General features: G+C 41.6%; 1 protein-coding gene across 1 annotated transcript in view; it reads left to right on the plus strand.

Annotated features, from left to right (window-relative positions):
- mecom (MDS1 and EVI1 complex locus) overlaps window positions 1-15727 on the plus strand; it is a 523157-nt gene that overhangs the window by 402914 nt on the left and 104516 nt on the right.

The raw sequence follows: 15727 nt of genomic DNA on the forward strand, positions 1-15727 counted from the left end.
AGGAATTAACAACTTTATTTTACATAAACCATTTCGTAGCCACTAAATTATTATTGAACTTCCCTTTGAGGTCATAATGAATTTTTAAAAATGACTACTCAACAAAAATATAAACGCAACACTTTTGGTTTACTCCCATTTTGTATGAGATGAACTCAAAGATCTAAAACTTTTTCCACATACACAATATCACCATTTCCCTCAAATATTGTTCACAACCAGTCTAAATCTGTGATAGTGAGCACTTCTCCTTTGCTGAGATAATCCATCCCACCTCACAGGTGTGCCATACCAAGATGCTGATTAGACACCATGATTAGTGCACAGGTGTGCCTTAGACTGTCCACAATAAAAGGCCACTCTGAAAGGTGCAGTTTTGTTTTATTGGGGGGGGATACCAGTCAGTATCTGGTGTGACCACCATTTGCCTCATGCAGTGCAACACATCTCCTTCACAGAGAGTTGATCAGGTTGTCAATTGTGGCCTGTGGAATGTTGGTCCACTCCTCTTCAATGGCTGTGCGAAGTTGCTGGATATTGGCAGGAACTGGTACATGCTGTCGTATATGCCGGTCCAGAGCATCCCAAACATGCTCAATGGCTGACATGTCCGGTGAGTATGCCGGCCATGCAAGAACTGGGACATTTTCAGCTTCCAAGAATTGTGTACAGATCCTTGCAAAATGGGGCCGTGCATTATCCTGCTGCAACATGAGGTGATGTTCTTGGATGTATGGCACAACAATGGGCCTCAGGATCTCGTCACGGTATCTCTGTGTATTCAAAATGCCATCAATAAAATGCACCTGTGTTCTTCGTCCATAACAGACACCTGCCCATACCATAACCCCACCGCCACCATGGGCCACTCGATCCACAACATTGACATCAGAAAACCGCTCACCCCACATGAACGCCACACACGCTGTCTGCCATCTGCCCTGAACAGTGTGAACCGGGATTCACTCCGTGAAGGAGAACACCTCTCCAACGTGCCAAACGCCAGCAAATGTGAGGCATTTGCCCACTCAAGTCGGTTACGACGACGAACTGGAGTCAGGTCGAGACCCCGATGAGGATGACGAGCATGCAGATGAGCTTCCCTGAGACGGTTTCCTGACAGTTTGTGCAGAAAGTCTTTGGTTATGCAAACCGATTGTTTCAGCAGCTGTCCGAGTGGCTGATCTCAGACGATCTTGGAGGTGAACATGCTGGATGTGGAGGTCCTGGGCTGGTGTGGTTACACGTGGTCTGCGGTTGTGAGGCTGGTTGGATGTACTGCCAAATTCTCTGAAACGCCTTTGGAGACGGCTTATGGTAGAGAAATTAACATTCAATACCGAGCAACAGCTCTGGTTGACATTCCTGCTGTCAGCATGCCAATTGCACGCTCCCTCAAATCTTGCGACATCTGTGGCATTGTGCTGTGTGATAAAACTGCACCTTTCAGAGTGGCCTTTTATTGTGGGCAGTCTAAGGCACACCTGTGCACTAATCATGGTGTCTAATCAGCATCTTGATATGGCACACCTGTGAGGTGGGATGGATTATCTCAGCAAAGGAGAAGTGCTCACTATCACAGATTTAGACTGGTTTGTGAACAATATTTGAGGAAAATGGTGATATTGTGTATGTGGAAAAAGTTTTAGATCTTTGAGTTCATCTCATACAAATGGGAGCAAAACCAAAAGTGTTGCGTTTATATTTTTGTTGAGTGTAGTTTTAATTTTGTGTCAGAGTAGCTCAGTGGAATAAGGCTAACAACATGTAGATCTGGAGTTGATTCCTAGACATGCTACCTATGTGTGTCCTTTGAAAAGAAACTTCACCTGAATTCCTTGGCTGGCCAGGTGTAAATGTGTATTGGTCCATCCAGGAGAAGTCATAGACACTTGTGTACTTCATGCTATGGAATCTGGGGATAAGCATTAACACCAGTGGGCCTTAGGACCTGTAAGGGACTGACTTCTTTGTTTTGAGTAAAGGCTCAATTTGCTGTATTGATGCATGTCAAACCAATGTCATGTAATAAATGTTTTATAATTTAAAATTTAAAGAATATGACTTGTGGTTGTGTTTTTGATGAGTCATCCTCCACCCCAAATTATGGTTGGGACAACGTATCGTAATAGTCAACTATGATTACCCATGTAGTTGGCTAATTATCTTTTAGTTGACAAAAATAACTGTTAAAAAATCTTTCAAATAACTGTTATGTTTGCAAATTTTATGGCTTCAGTGGTGAACATTCTTTTCCTGCACAGCTGTCAAACCCACTGACAGAGTGCCCTTGCAGAGATTGTTTCACCAAGGACAGAGATCATGTAGCAGGCCACAATCCACCAGCAGCCAGTACTGCCTTCAATTCAGGGCCCTGAATAAAAGTCTTGCATCTTGTAGTGCCAAAAACATTGTTTACTTGTTGTTCACTGTTTTGAACTTGTAGTCCTATTTGATGACCAATGATTTTCAATAATCTTCCCAGCCCTACTCCAGATTAAACACATTGGCAAGTGGTTTTTTTGATGAATCTTTTTTTTTTTTTTTTTTTTTTTTGTAAAGTTGTGATGTTTGATTTCCTGTTTTCAGTTTCTTCAGCTTTATAAAACTTTGCAAAAACCTTGTAACTGTTAGCATGGCCCAAGCAGAGGGCTGTCCCTTTGAGTCTGGTCTGCTTGAGGTTTTTTCCTCAAATCATCAGAGGGAGTTTTTTTTGTCAGAGGTGACAGTGGTAAGCACTGTCACCTGTATGCTTGCCCTTGTGTGAAGCACCTTGGGGCAGCTTTGTTGTGATTTGGCGCTATATAAATGAAATTAATTGTTTTTGCAATTATTTAAATCCCAATAAGTGTTGATTTGGAGCAAAAGATTCTTCAAAGTGAATTCAGACAGACTCTAAAGATCACAGTGCTTGACTGGATACATGTAGATGAAATGTGGATGCCATTCGTGGAAAATTTCAGAAAGACTACATTTGAGTAAATTAGCTAAATAATGTAATTTCGTGAAGGAAGCGGGGTTAAGGCCATGGCCATGGAAGCTGGGTATAAATAAGAATCTGTGTGGGAATGACCTCAGTGGGGTGACTGGCAACACTCCTCTTCTTTTGTCAGTCCCAACCATTTGATGCTATTGAAACAGCGCACAGGCTAGCACTCATGTGAAGGTGCAGAGCAGCGTGATGCAATGTGAGATAGCAGCTGAGTGTGTGGACACATGAATAAATTCTCTCTAATCCCACCAGCTGGCCCACTATAATGCTTTCTCTCCATTGCCAGCTCTTACACATCACTCACCCTTCTCCTCCGTGTCATCCACCTCTCTTCCGTGCACGTCCTTTCATTTGGCAGCAGGATGAAGAGGTGCCAGCGATTAGAGCTCCACACCTGTGTGTTTGAGGACACTGTGTAACCTTATCTCCTGCACTTTGTGTGTCTCCCTTTTCTTTGGCGCTGGATATGAACAAATTGAGCATTGTGTTGAGGCAGAGGCTGGGAGGATTTGGAAGGAAGGAAGCCAGCGAGCCCGGGCTCTGCACAGCAGTAGCCTGAGACGAAGAGATCAGGAGTGATTCCATGTGTAAGATTCCTTCCTTCTCACGGACAGTGCTAATGAAGTGTGTGCTCTCTTTGTTCGACAGGGGCCCAGGGCCTCTTACAGACGCTCCAGACATGACTGTATTTCTGTCAACAACTAATGTATTTTTAGTGGAAACATTCACAGAATGAAAACATGACAAAAATTTCAAAGTTTTTGAAGTCATTACAGATCTTTCTGTGCCAATTTAACTTAATATCATTATTCAGTATTATCAGTTACTCTTATATGTTGTTGTTATCATTTCTGTCTGTCTTTTGTGTCCTATTTTCACTTTCACAGATATGCATCACAGAAGGTCACAACTGAAAACCTTGTACATACCTTAGAAAACATTTGGGCCCTGATCCCAAATGTCAAGTGTGAAATTGCATGGGTAATCCAAACTTTTGTGCATTGGGGTGAAGACAGTTTTGCAGGTGATTTCCAAAGACTAATTGCATAGTTGACAGCAGGTGACGTAGACAGCAATATGTAAATGGGGATGTTTGCATGTGTTAATGGGCACAAGTACAAAATTAAATTGTCAGCCACTTGCAGATATGCACCTTTACGCACAAACTCTGCCACATAACTGAGTGTGTTCATGCACTGGCAGTTAAAAAACATCAGCCAAGTCTTGTGCTCACTGGGAAGTGAGAAAGGGACTACATCTAGTGCAACAGATAACAGAATATTTACAGAGGAATCCTTCAAATGGTGATACAAGCACCAAATTTGGCAAAGGTACACCTTAGATATTACTCTTTTGAAAAAACCAACGGGCCACTTGAATTTTCAATAGGCGGCCACATAGGGGTCAATTGAAGAATTACATAGGGGTCAAAATAAAAATAAATGCTCCAGTCACATTGAAAATTATACCACATTATTTGTCTGAATGTAAAGATTCCAAAAAGGTATAGTTTGGACTATCTATGGCTGAATTCTATAGAGTTATGGGGTAAAAACAACAAGAATGGTGAAAAAGTTCAGTTTCAGTTTGTACAGGGGTCAAAAGTTAGAGTTGCTCCAATTTTGTTCAAAGGTGATGCAAATTATTGGTAGAGTTAATAGGGTTTTAAAAAGGAATAGTTTGCACCATGTATCATGCTTAATTATCACTTTACCGGGTAACATACATCACGTTATAGAATTCAATGGATGTCAACATTATTTGACCTTTACTTAGAGACTAAGCATTCAACACAGTCAAAACTATTCCATTATTAATCCAAGTAGCTCAAATCAACAATTTGCACCATTTTCTTTACTAAAATTGGACGACTTTAACTTGACCCCTGTACAAACTGAAATTGACCTTGTCACCATTCTTAAGGTTTTACACCCATAACTACATTAACATTCAGTCATAGATAGTCCAAACTATACCTTTTGGAGTTTTTATAATCAGACAAATAATGTGGTATAGTTTTAAATATGACTGAGCATTTTATATTTTAACCCCTGTATAATTCTTCAATTGACCCCTACGTGGCCGCCTATTGAAAATTCAAGTGGGCCGTCAGTTTTTTCAAAAGAGCAAAGTCTAAGGAGAATTTGTGCTGGATTTGATGCTTGTATCACCATGTGAAGTATTGTTTCAGTTATTTGCTGCACTAATCGGGTTATCTAGGCTATTTCAAAAACACTGATAGATTTCAGTTACATTTGTTGGACATGTAGGTAGGCCATGAGTCAAGAAAGAGGTGTTTAGATTTTGAACAAGTGGCGGCCGTTTTTAATCCTTTTTTTATGTCCCTGAATGATTTTCATCTTGTCACGTCCTTGTCTACTCACCCAACATTTGAACAGATAAAAAGAAAAAAGACAAGTGTTTGTTTGTGTAATCTGCTTGGACTGTGTGTGTGTCTCGCTATCAGACTCAATATCTGCTGTCACGCTCAGCTCTCTTGTCTCCGCTTTGCTGAATGGAGATGAGGGAGGAATTATCCAGTGTAGGAATATCAGAAGAGACAGATCCCCGTGTCACCATGCTCCCTAATACAAAGACTTCTGTTTCCAATTATAGCTGGCTGTAATGATAACGCATCGTGAGCAGCAACACAAATCCACTAAATCTTGGGTGAAATGGGAGTGACAGGGGAGAGGAAGAAAATGAGGAGTTGAGAGACAAAAACAGGAGGAGTAGAGCAGTAAATGATGAATTCTGCACTGATCAGTGGGAGGAAAGGAGCACTGTGGAGTATTTTATTCAAATTTCAACTGATTTTCACACATTCACTGAGCAGCAAATCAGTTTAAAACATATGTATTTCAGGATATCTGCTAATTAGCAAAGCTAATTTTTTGGTAGAACATTAGCTTGTTAGCTAACTATGAAAACTAATAGAGGATAAATTAGCTTCCACTAACTTTTTGACTGCAGATTAGCTTTTCAGCTAACTTTGAAAACTATTAGTTACCAGTTACGTTCCACTAAAATTTGTTCCACTATCTTTAAGTCTACCCATGATTTTTTTAAATAAATTTTCATGTACAGAAGTGTTTGTAAGCTCCAAAATCATACATATAAACTTTGATATTGTCTGCAAAAACATCATGGAGGACATTTTCTTGATAAGTATTCTAATATCAGAGAACAGTATTTATAACTAATTCTGACATTTGGGCACTCATTTTCATATGTACGAGGTCTGTCCAAAAAGTATCGGACCATTGGCTGGGAAAAAAAAACTGGCTTACCTGGAGGGTTGGAAACCTAATCATCCTCGAAGTACTCTCCTTGGGACTCCACACACTTTTCCCAGCGTTGTCGCCACTGTTGGAAGCATTCCAAAAACGCCTTTTTCGGGATGGCGTGCAGCTCTGCCGTCGTCGCAGCCATAATGTCCTCTCTTGTCTCAAATCAGGTTCCTTTTAATGGTATTTTAAGTTTTGGGAAGAGCCAAAAGTCACAAGGGGCCATGTCAGGGGAGTAAGGCACCTGTTGAACCACCGGAGTCTGGTTTTTGGTCAAATAAGTCTGAATTAAATGAGAGGAATGAGCTGGCGCATTGTCGTGGTGGAGGCGCCAATTTCCTCCGGCCCACAACTCCGGTCTCTTGCGCCGCACACTATCACATAGACGACGGAGGACATCCCTGTAATACTCCTTTGTTACTGTTTGACACTGTGGTGCGTACTCGTGGTGTACCACACCACGGGAGTAAAAAAAAACAGCATTACCTTGATGTTGCTGCGCACTTGGCGCGCCTTCTTCGGTCTTGGCGACGTGGAATGCTTCCACTGTGACAACTGAAATTTGGTTTCCGGGTGATACCCATACACCCAGGACTCATCTCCGGTGATTATAGTGTCCATAAAGCTGGGATCAGTGTCAATGGAGTCCAGCATGTCCTGTGAGACTTCCACACGGAGGTGCTTTTGCTCTGCCGTCAGCAACCTCGGCACGAACTTCGCCGCCACTCGTTTCATGCCCAAATCGTCCCTTATGATGGAATGTGCCGAAGTCTTGCTAATGTCCACTTCCTCAGCAATTTCTCAGACAGTCAAGCGACGATCCCGCATAACCACAGCGTGCACTTTGGAAACGATCTCGTCATTTCAGCTCGTTGATGGCTGACTGGAGCGCGGCTTGCTCTCCACCGTTACGCGCCCGTCTTTAAACCGGTTGTACCACTCCTTAATCCGTGTGCTGCTCATGGCTTCATCTCCGAAAGCTGTTTGGATTTTTCGAATAGTTTCTGCTTGGCTGTCGCCAAGTTTCTGGCAGAATTTAATGCAGTAACGCTGCTCCAAGCGTTCGGCCATTTTCTCACAAGAAAAAATCCGACGAGGGGGGTGGAGCGCTCCTCCCACAAGCCGTGCCCACAGGCGAATGACGTCACCGACAGGCGTGGGGAAACTCACGCATGCGCACGAGGGTTCAACCTTGGCTGATGCAATCACACGTGATTCAAATCCATATGGTTTTTGCAAAAAATAAAAAGGACCTATAGTTTACAGACAGACCTCGTATATGTAGTTGTCTTCTCTTAGGGCCCCCCTCACACAAACCACATCACGCACTGCTGTGGAGAAACAAAAAATAAACACTACACACCATAAAAAAATTGCATTGTCCAATATTTAACCCCTCTTATTGAGCAGACAATACAAGTATCCTCTGTGCTTCTGTATATGACCCATGGTAACAGATATACAGTCATGAAATGACATGAATGAAGAAGTGCACTCTCATTATGTCTTATTATGTTCAGCTGGGTACATAAATAATCACTACAATCACTGGACACTGATAGATTAGATATTGGTGTATAATTAGTGAAATCACTGGGTTGATATAAATAATAAATAAAAGGGGACCCAATACAGAACCCTGTGGTTAAATAAAAAACAAATGACACTCGCAGGATTCGAACCTGCAATTTACAAAAGCTCTGATTAACAGACGGAATCTTTACCACTGCGCTACAATCACTGTCTTGTAACAGGAGCATAAAATGCCTAAAATCAACAAGGAGATAAATGTATTGTTGTTAAAAAAATTAGACAATGAGGAAGTTTTCTTTGTCTTTAATTACGGCAAAAAAGCACCGTAATAACTGACACAGCCCATCGTCAAAGCAATATATGTTTCATGTATTTCCATGTGATGACAGCAAGCACACACATGCACGTCACGTTGGACAATTGTAAGGTCATGTCCATCAAACACAGTACGTGGGTGAAGTAATGGTCTAATGGGTAAGCATTGGGCTTGAACCCAGAGGATCCTCGGTTCAAATCCCACCCTGACTGGAAAATCACCGGGGGATTAAGGGCAAGGTCCTTAATCCCCTTGTTGCTCCCGGTGTGTAGTGAGCACCTTGTATGGCAGCACCCTGACATCGGAGTGAATGTGAGGCATTATTTGTAAAGCGCTTTCACCTTCTGATGCAGATGGAGAAGCGCTATATAAATGCTGTCCATTTACCACTTATGTGTTCTACAGCTGTGACATCCAGGACCAGAGATCTCAACAGCTGCTGCTGTTGGCAGCCAGCCACGCCCCCTGTCCATTCAACACAAAGACCAAAGTGTCACTTTCTGTGTTGTGTGGTCATTTTTCTTTTTAGTTATTTTGGCATGTAATTGTGTATGTACTTATTGTAGTAATTATTTCTATACCTGTCCTGGCAGTGGTCTCTGTGTTTTTAATGTGACACGTCGTGTACACTGAGCCGTCATCTCCAACTGTCAGAGAGTCTCTGGACAGCGATCAGCTGAGAGGTGGCTCGCTGTGCTGTGTGCGCTCTGGCTGGCCAGTCCCCATCTGTACATACACATCAGCATGTCATGCAAGTGTGCCCCCGCCCCGCCATATGTGTTGTGGGGGAGAGCGGGGAGGTGTGGCACACGCGTGATACACATGCACGGCACTTGTGTTGAGGGGGAGCTGACACTCTGGCATGCCACATGTGTGTTGCTTGGCAACTCCACAGTCATGGGGTCACTTAGACAAATTCCACATTCAGCTCGAAAGTGGTCATCTGCTCACTATTTTCATGCTGACAGTGCAAATGGCCACATTTTCTAGGTGTCCAGCATGTGCTGTTGGAAGTTTGTGTGTGACCTGGAATTTGGCCTACACCTGCCATGAGAGGGATTGAATGGGTTCTCATAGGGTACTTTCTGTCTTTCAGCCGCTGGTGTGTGCGAATAGTTGTAGCGACAGGTGTACGAGGCATTGGAGGCGGCTCCGATTTTTCACGACTGGCATGCAATTCCTCCTTTGTACGTTAGTCGGCTTCAATCATGTTATGTGTGAAGGGGCCCTTACAGGGGTACTTTACTACCTTAATTAGCAGTTAGCTATACATCCTGCAGTCTTAGCCTATTCCAGTATTGTCACCAAAGTAGTACCAAGAGGCGACACTCAATAGAAAGTCCCATACCAGCAGATTCCCCATGGCTTTGTTCTGCTGCCACCATGTTGGGCTGTTTTAAACCTGTCAAACTGACACAGTCTGTGGTCAGACCACATGATGTGGCTGATGAAAAAAGCCAAAATCTCCACAGCTGTTGCAGAAGTGAACATTTTTTGTGTCTTTACTTTGATACTTTGAATAAGTAAAATAAGTACATTAATACATGAGTAGCCTTGACACATTCATCACATGTAATGAGCCCCTAACGCCACAGACAAACCAAACTGTTCGTGCAAACTGTAAAGTAGTCTGTTTTGCATTATATCTCAATCAAAAGTGCCTCAATCCATAAAATGATGATCTGATGTGTTGACAGCATCGTGACTCTTCCTCAGATATCAAAGCTGACATTGAAATATTAGAGCTTTACTTTGCATTTCCACATAACAAAAGTTAGCCATTAACAGTAACTTCAGGGAGAAAAATGAGGGTTTATTGGTATTGCGTTATCGTAATTAACGTTTTAGTTTGTGAGTTATGCGTTATCAGTGCTGACTTTTTGACTGTGTCCACCACTGGTTATAGAGTACTTGCTTGCAAAGTTATCATCACAGTGCTTCTTTGGAATGGATCACTTTCAGAACCAGAACTTCTTCCTCCTCAACCTGTTGTAGTCACACTCTGTCTTACTCACCCAAGCATGACCCAAACACGCACCCATTGAATCCAGGGTGAGTTCTGCTGACATACTGGGAAGGTATGGAGCCTCCAAACCAAACCTCAGCCATGCCAGGCCTGTAAGGGAAGGAGGGGCCCCTTTTGAGGAAGTCATCACAAACTCCAAATAACAGGGACGTCCCTGCCTGGGGCCCTCTGTCAGGACAGTGATCGATGGTCACAGTCACAGATGCCTGCCCCAACTGGCCAGCGGTGTACAAAGAGCAGCAAATATAGACACAGAGACGGGGTCATCCACGCCACAGTGGGAATGACAGTCAGCCAAAGTGAGGGATGCAGGGAGGAAGACAGAGAGAGAGGGAGGGAGGTAGAGTAAACCCCACTATGGTGATTGCTAGTCTCTTCTTTGATTTGAAAAACAGACATTTCGTGCTGGTTTATTTCGTTTGTAACGTGTCCAGAAATTGCTTGCATTGAGACAGTGCTACAGTTTAGTGATTGCAGCTCCCACAGCTGTGGCCACAGGAATGCAGCCTACTTTACTTGCCTCCTTCCTTCTCCTCTTCGTCTCCCTGTCTGTCTCCCATTCAAGTCTTCTCTCGTTTCCTCACCTCCTTTTGCTTACCTCGCCTTCTCCTACTTTCTGTGCTGAGGCAATGACTCTGTGTCTTTGATGAACACAGCAGTCTTGCCTTTTTCCAGTGTTGTAGTCAAGACCACCTAAACCGAGACCAAATCATGACCAAAACCAAAGGGTATAGAGACTGAGACAAGACCAAGACTTTGAAGTCAAGACCATAACTAGGAAAGGGCGAGACACAGTCAAGACCAGGATCAGGCCACGGCGAGTCCCACACTGCATGAGTCATTTATAATAAAAATGTGGAATATGCAAGCTTCAGACACAGTAGATCTGAATAAAATGCCCACATACAAATAAATGCTGAGAACTGAAATCAACTAAACCATCTTTATTCAATACTCCTTTTTCCATGTTTTACCTTCAACCAAACACAATTGTTGTGCAAGTATCAGGTTTAATGAATGACTTGTGTCTATCCTGAGAAAACATCAAGTACAGAATATGTCAAACAATTATTCAGTACTAAAAACATCTTTACTTTTCTTTGTCTTTTTATACAGCACAGTACATCTTTTGCTGTTTTTGAGCCAACTACAAGCCTGGTTTAAATGTGTGCATTTTGTTAAATCTAGAAAATGGAACAAGCTGTACATGTACTGAAACTTGTAAACTCTATCTGCAAAAAAAAAAATAATAATAATAATAATAATAATAATAATAATAATAACAAGTAATATTATATTAATATTATATTATAGTAATTTTATGTAAAGTATTGATGCTTAGGAACAATCATTGGCAGCACGTATGGCTTAGTGGTTCCCACTGTTGCCTCACAGGCAGAAGGTCCCAGGTCCTTTCTGTGTGGAGTTTGCCTGCTCTCCTCGTGTTTGTGTTGGTTCTCTCCAGCTGCCTCGGCTTACTTCCACTTCCAAACACCTGAAAGTCACCAAGACTCTAAATTAACCATAGATGTGAGTGATAGGGTGACTCTGTTTGTCTGTCCATATGTGTCAGCTCTGTGATACACTGGCAACCTGTCCAGAATAACATGTTCTCACTCCAAAATTGGCACATTTTTACGCTTGGTCAGTGGCTCTTTCTCTTATGATGTAACAGGTTAGGGATCCATGTTGCATCATTTATTGACAGGTGGGGAGGTGTTTTTTTTTTTTTGTTTTGTTTTAACAGCTACGTCATTTCTCTCTGGCAGCACTATGAAGTATCTGCTACACATCCACATCATCAGGGAAATTCATCTATGCTTTGGTTGTAGTTAAGGTTATGGTTAGGAATAGGGGCAGGGTTATCATTTACCTGTGTGTTGAGCAGTGATGCAGCAGGGTACTGGAATAAGCAGGTTTAAAAGATGGATGGATGGATGGATGGATGGATGGATGGATGGATGGATGGATGGATGGATGGATGGATGGATGGATGGATGGATGGATGGATGGATGGATGGATGGATGGATGGATGGATGGATGATACAGTAATATTTTACAGATTCAGGTTTGTTTTTGAATTTCAAAAAATGATCTGACCAACGCCCTATGACCCTAACCCTAACCCTTAGTTGAGTAAGCAGTTGAAGATGAATGAGTGATCTGACCAACATAAGATACTACCAAAGAGGTCGAACACTCAGCCATACCCTGCTGTCGTGGTCATTACTAGTCTTTGTGGAGGAAAAATCGATGTTTGCTTTATGTCTGCAGGAGCAGCGTAACTGGGCCAGGGTCATCCCTGGCTTGCTTGTCTTGTTGATAGAACACGTTGTGTTTCTCCTAGTCCACGACTAAACATCTGATCATGGCCCAGGCTAGCCAAATGCCATGTTTGTATTATGATTTATGTTTACATTAGAGGAGAGGGCATTAGCACAGCTTTCTGAATGTGGACATCAGAAGGCTCAGGGGTTACGCTGCATGCGGTAACCGTTACAGTTTCTCCAGGTGCACTTGTTTTCTGCTTCAACTGTAATTAAGTCTTTCTCTGTATCATATATCTGCAGCCCACTCTCATGTTTTTTTCATGCCCCTGTCACGAAATGAGTCAAATTTTCATGGCAGGTTTTTTTTTTAACTCACTATTACTAACCCTACTCCTACCCCCAACCTTAACCTTAATCATAACCTAATCCTACTCCTTCCCCCCATCCTAATCATAACCACCCCCCCCCGCTTCACTTTTAATTTCGTGCAGCCATCACGGAATGAATTACAATTAATTCATGCTGCCGTGATGAAAATGAGGCGCTTTTCGTCACAATATCACGAACCAATAGATTAATGTATACTTCGTGCACGACTTGCCGCGAGACCAGGTTGTATATCTGAATTCTGAGTGGTCCTTGTTCGCCGCCCTCATTTTCTGCTCACATCATCTCAGAAAATCCACAACAGTCTTGAGATAAAATCCTGACTCCTCTGTTGGAGACCAAGTAAAAATGTTGTTGACTCCAAGACAAGACAGAGACTTTTAAATGGTGCTCTCAAAACCAGTCTTGAGATCAAGTACAATGTTGAATTCTACAACACTAATTCCCCCACCCCAAAACCAACTAAAAAGCATTTTGAGAAGTAACTTCAAATGTTTGTGCTTTTTTCTCTTTTTCCTAGCATGTATATGCTGGCTGCTGGCTATCTCCTGGCTGCTAGAGCTAAGCATAGCCAAGGGATTTAGTCAAGAACACTGTAGATGAGTTCGTCTGAGCATTTACCACCATATGTTCAATGCCCTTTTGTGCAATCTAGCCAAAATTGGCACATGGGTAGTGGAGGAGGAACAGGCACCATAGCAAGAATGACTTGATCTGCATATTAATTAGGTCATATTTTGGTTCATAGAAGCTATAGTATTGTGCTAGGCAAAATTATTCTTTGACAGAACCTACAACTACACAGTATAGGTACCAGATGACCTTATTATTTAGGTCATGAGGTTATACAGTGCAAATATTTTGCCCAAAGCTGGGCAGGGGATGTGCCGGTTCACCACTTCTTGATTTTAATTGACAAACAGTTTTGCATAGTTTATTGGTTTAAATATTTAAGGAGTAATTTCCACAGTTTCCAAAGTACATTCACGGACTTGCCTCTTTGAAACTTAAATTCAGTTAGTTACATCAATCACTAAAACCAGCAACCTGAAAAAAGATACATTTCTATAATGAACCGTCAACCATTTCAAGAGTACACTTATATATAGTTTGTAATTTCTATTTTATTTTAAAGTTTAACATGACTGTTCAGCACCATGGACAGCTAATCTTAAGAAGCTTTTAACAGAGCATACACATGCACTCATTCATGCTGGTTTGGCATGGGCATTTAAAGATTTATTTAATTTGTAAATGCAAACTCAACACAGATCCATTGTTACAGGGGGCACTCGAAAACCAGACAGTTTATTTGTAAGGGCCACTTTTCTACAACAAGGCAACATGTGGCCCAAATGTAGTTGTTTGTTGTTGTTGTTGTTGTTGTTGTAGTGTTATATAGACAATGTTAATATTTATCACTACATATTGATGTAAACAATGCTTGTATATAAGTTCAGAAAAGCATTAATGGGCTGGAGTTTGGGGAGAAAATAGGATGATCTAACTAATAAATGAGTGCAGACTAGACTACGCTTGGGAGTGATAGGCTGGCCCATCCAGCCCGTCATGGCCCTGACACACAAGCACTTATTGTTGTCCTCCTCTCCATTTTAGTCAAACTAAGCTGACTGCATGTACTTGACCCTTCACCCGCTCCCTCTTTGCTTTCACACTCCTCTAGTGTTCTTCATCTCCCCTCCTCTGCGTGTGGTCTTTCTCTAAACACCTGTCTCAGTTACTGTTGAACTGTTCTAAGTAAAGATGAACATGTAACCGGTTGCGGGCACAGCTAACCTAAAAGTTAGATTTGATAACCAGTAGTCTATTAATTGAAAGGTTTACTGTGATAACACTAAACTAAATAAAGTGCTAATTCCTTTTGCTGAAGCTACCAATAACTGCTAACCATTAAATGGCAATATTAATCTAGTTTGGGTCTGGGTTGTTTTTTTGTTTTTGTTTTGTTTTTTGTTTTTTTGCTTTATAAACAGTCCTAGAGAACTCAAAATTTCTATATGTTGTAGCATAAACATGGTGGATCTCAAGATGACCATAAATAATGAGATTAAACTGTACTTTACACTCATGCACTTGTATTAAATGAATAAGAAACATTAAGAAATAAAAATATACATGGAAAATAATTATCACAAGAGTAATCAAAGATTTCTGACATCCATCAGTCCGGATCCAGAATTCAGTGGAGTCTTCCATGTCCTAATATCTATCTGTGGTGCAAATTTAGTGAGACTCCGTGAAGCAGTTTTGACGTAATCCTTCAAAGCCTACATAAAGTGAAATCTTGATGCAGAATCTGGATCTGAATCACCTCCAAAATTTAATGGAGTCTTTCATGGCCTAATATGTGTCTCTGGCGAAAATTCCGTTAACATCTGTGCAGTAGTTTTGAGATAATCCCGCTAACAGACGGACAGACAAATAAATAAACGCAGATGATTTTATTACGTCCTTGATGGATGTAATAATCTAATTAATGCATTTACTCTGGCTCAACCTTCTGCTCCTCCATCTCTTCAAGGTGGTGCTTGTTTCCTCCATGCAATGAATCTCTTTCACTTATTGGATTAGTGTATAACCTCCAACAGCAACAAACACATCAGCTTTCAGGGTTTAAGAACATTTTTGACTGTTAAACATTACTCAAAACAGTGTTGGTTGACTTGAAGTTAGTGGATCTAAATTTAGGGAAACTAATGAGTCTGCTGATAATTTTCAGTTAGCTTAAAAGCTAGTCATCTTATGAAAAAGTTAGCATTGCTAATTAGCTGTTAGCTGAAATATTCAACCACTGCACTTAACTGAATGTGGCTTCACTTGTGGAAGACGCTACCTCAAAGAGGTTAGAAATGAGTACTAGATTCCGCACTCCTAATGCTGCATACTAAACGTGA

The sequence above is a fragment of the Thalassophryne amazonica genome, chromosome 4 (genome assembly GCF_902500255.1).
Source record: "Thalassophryne amazonica chromosome 4, fThaAma1.1, whole genome shotgun sequence".
NCBI classification, from domain to species: domain Eukaryota; kingdom Metazoa; phylum Chordata; class Actinopteri; order Batrachoidiformes; family Batrachoididae; genus Thalassophryne; species Thalassophryne amazonica.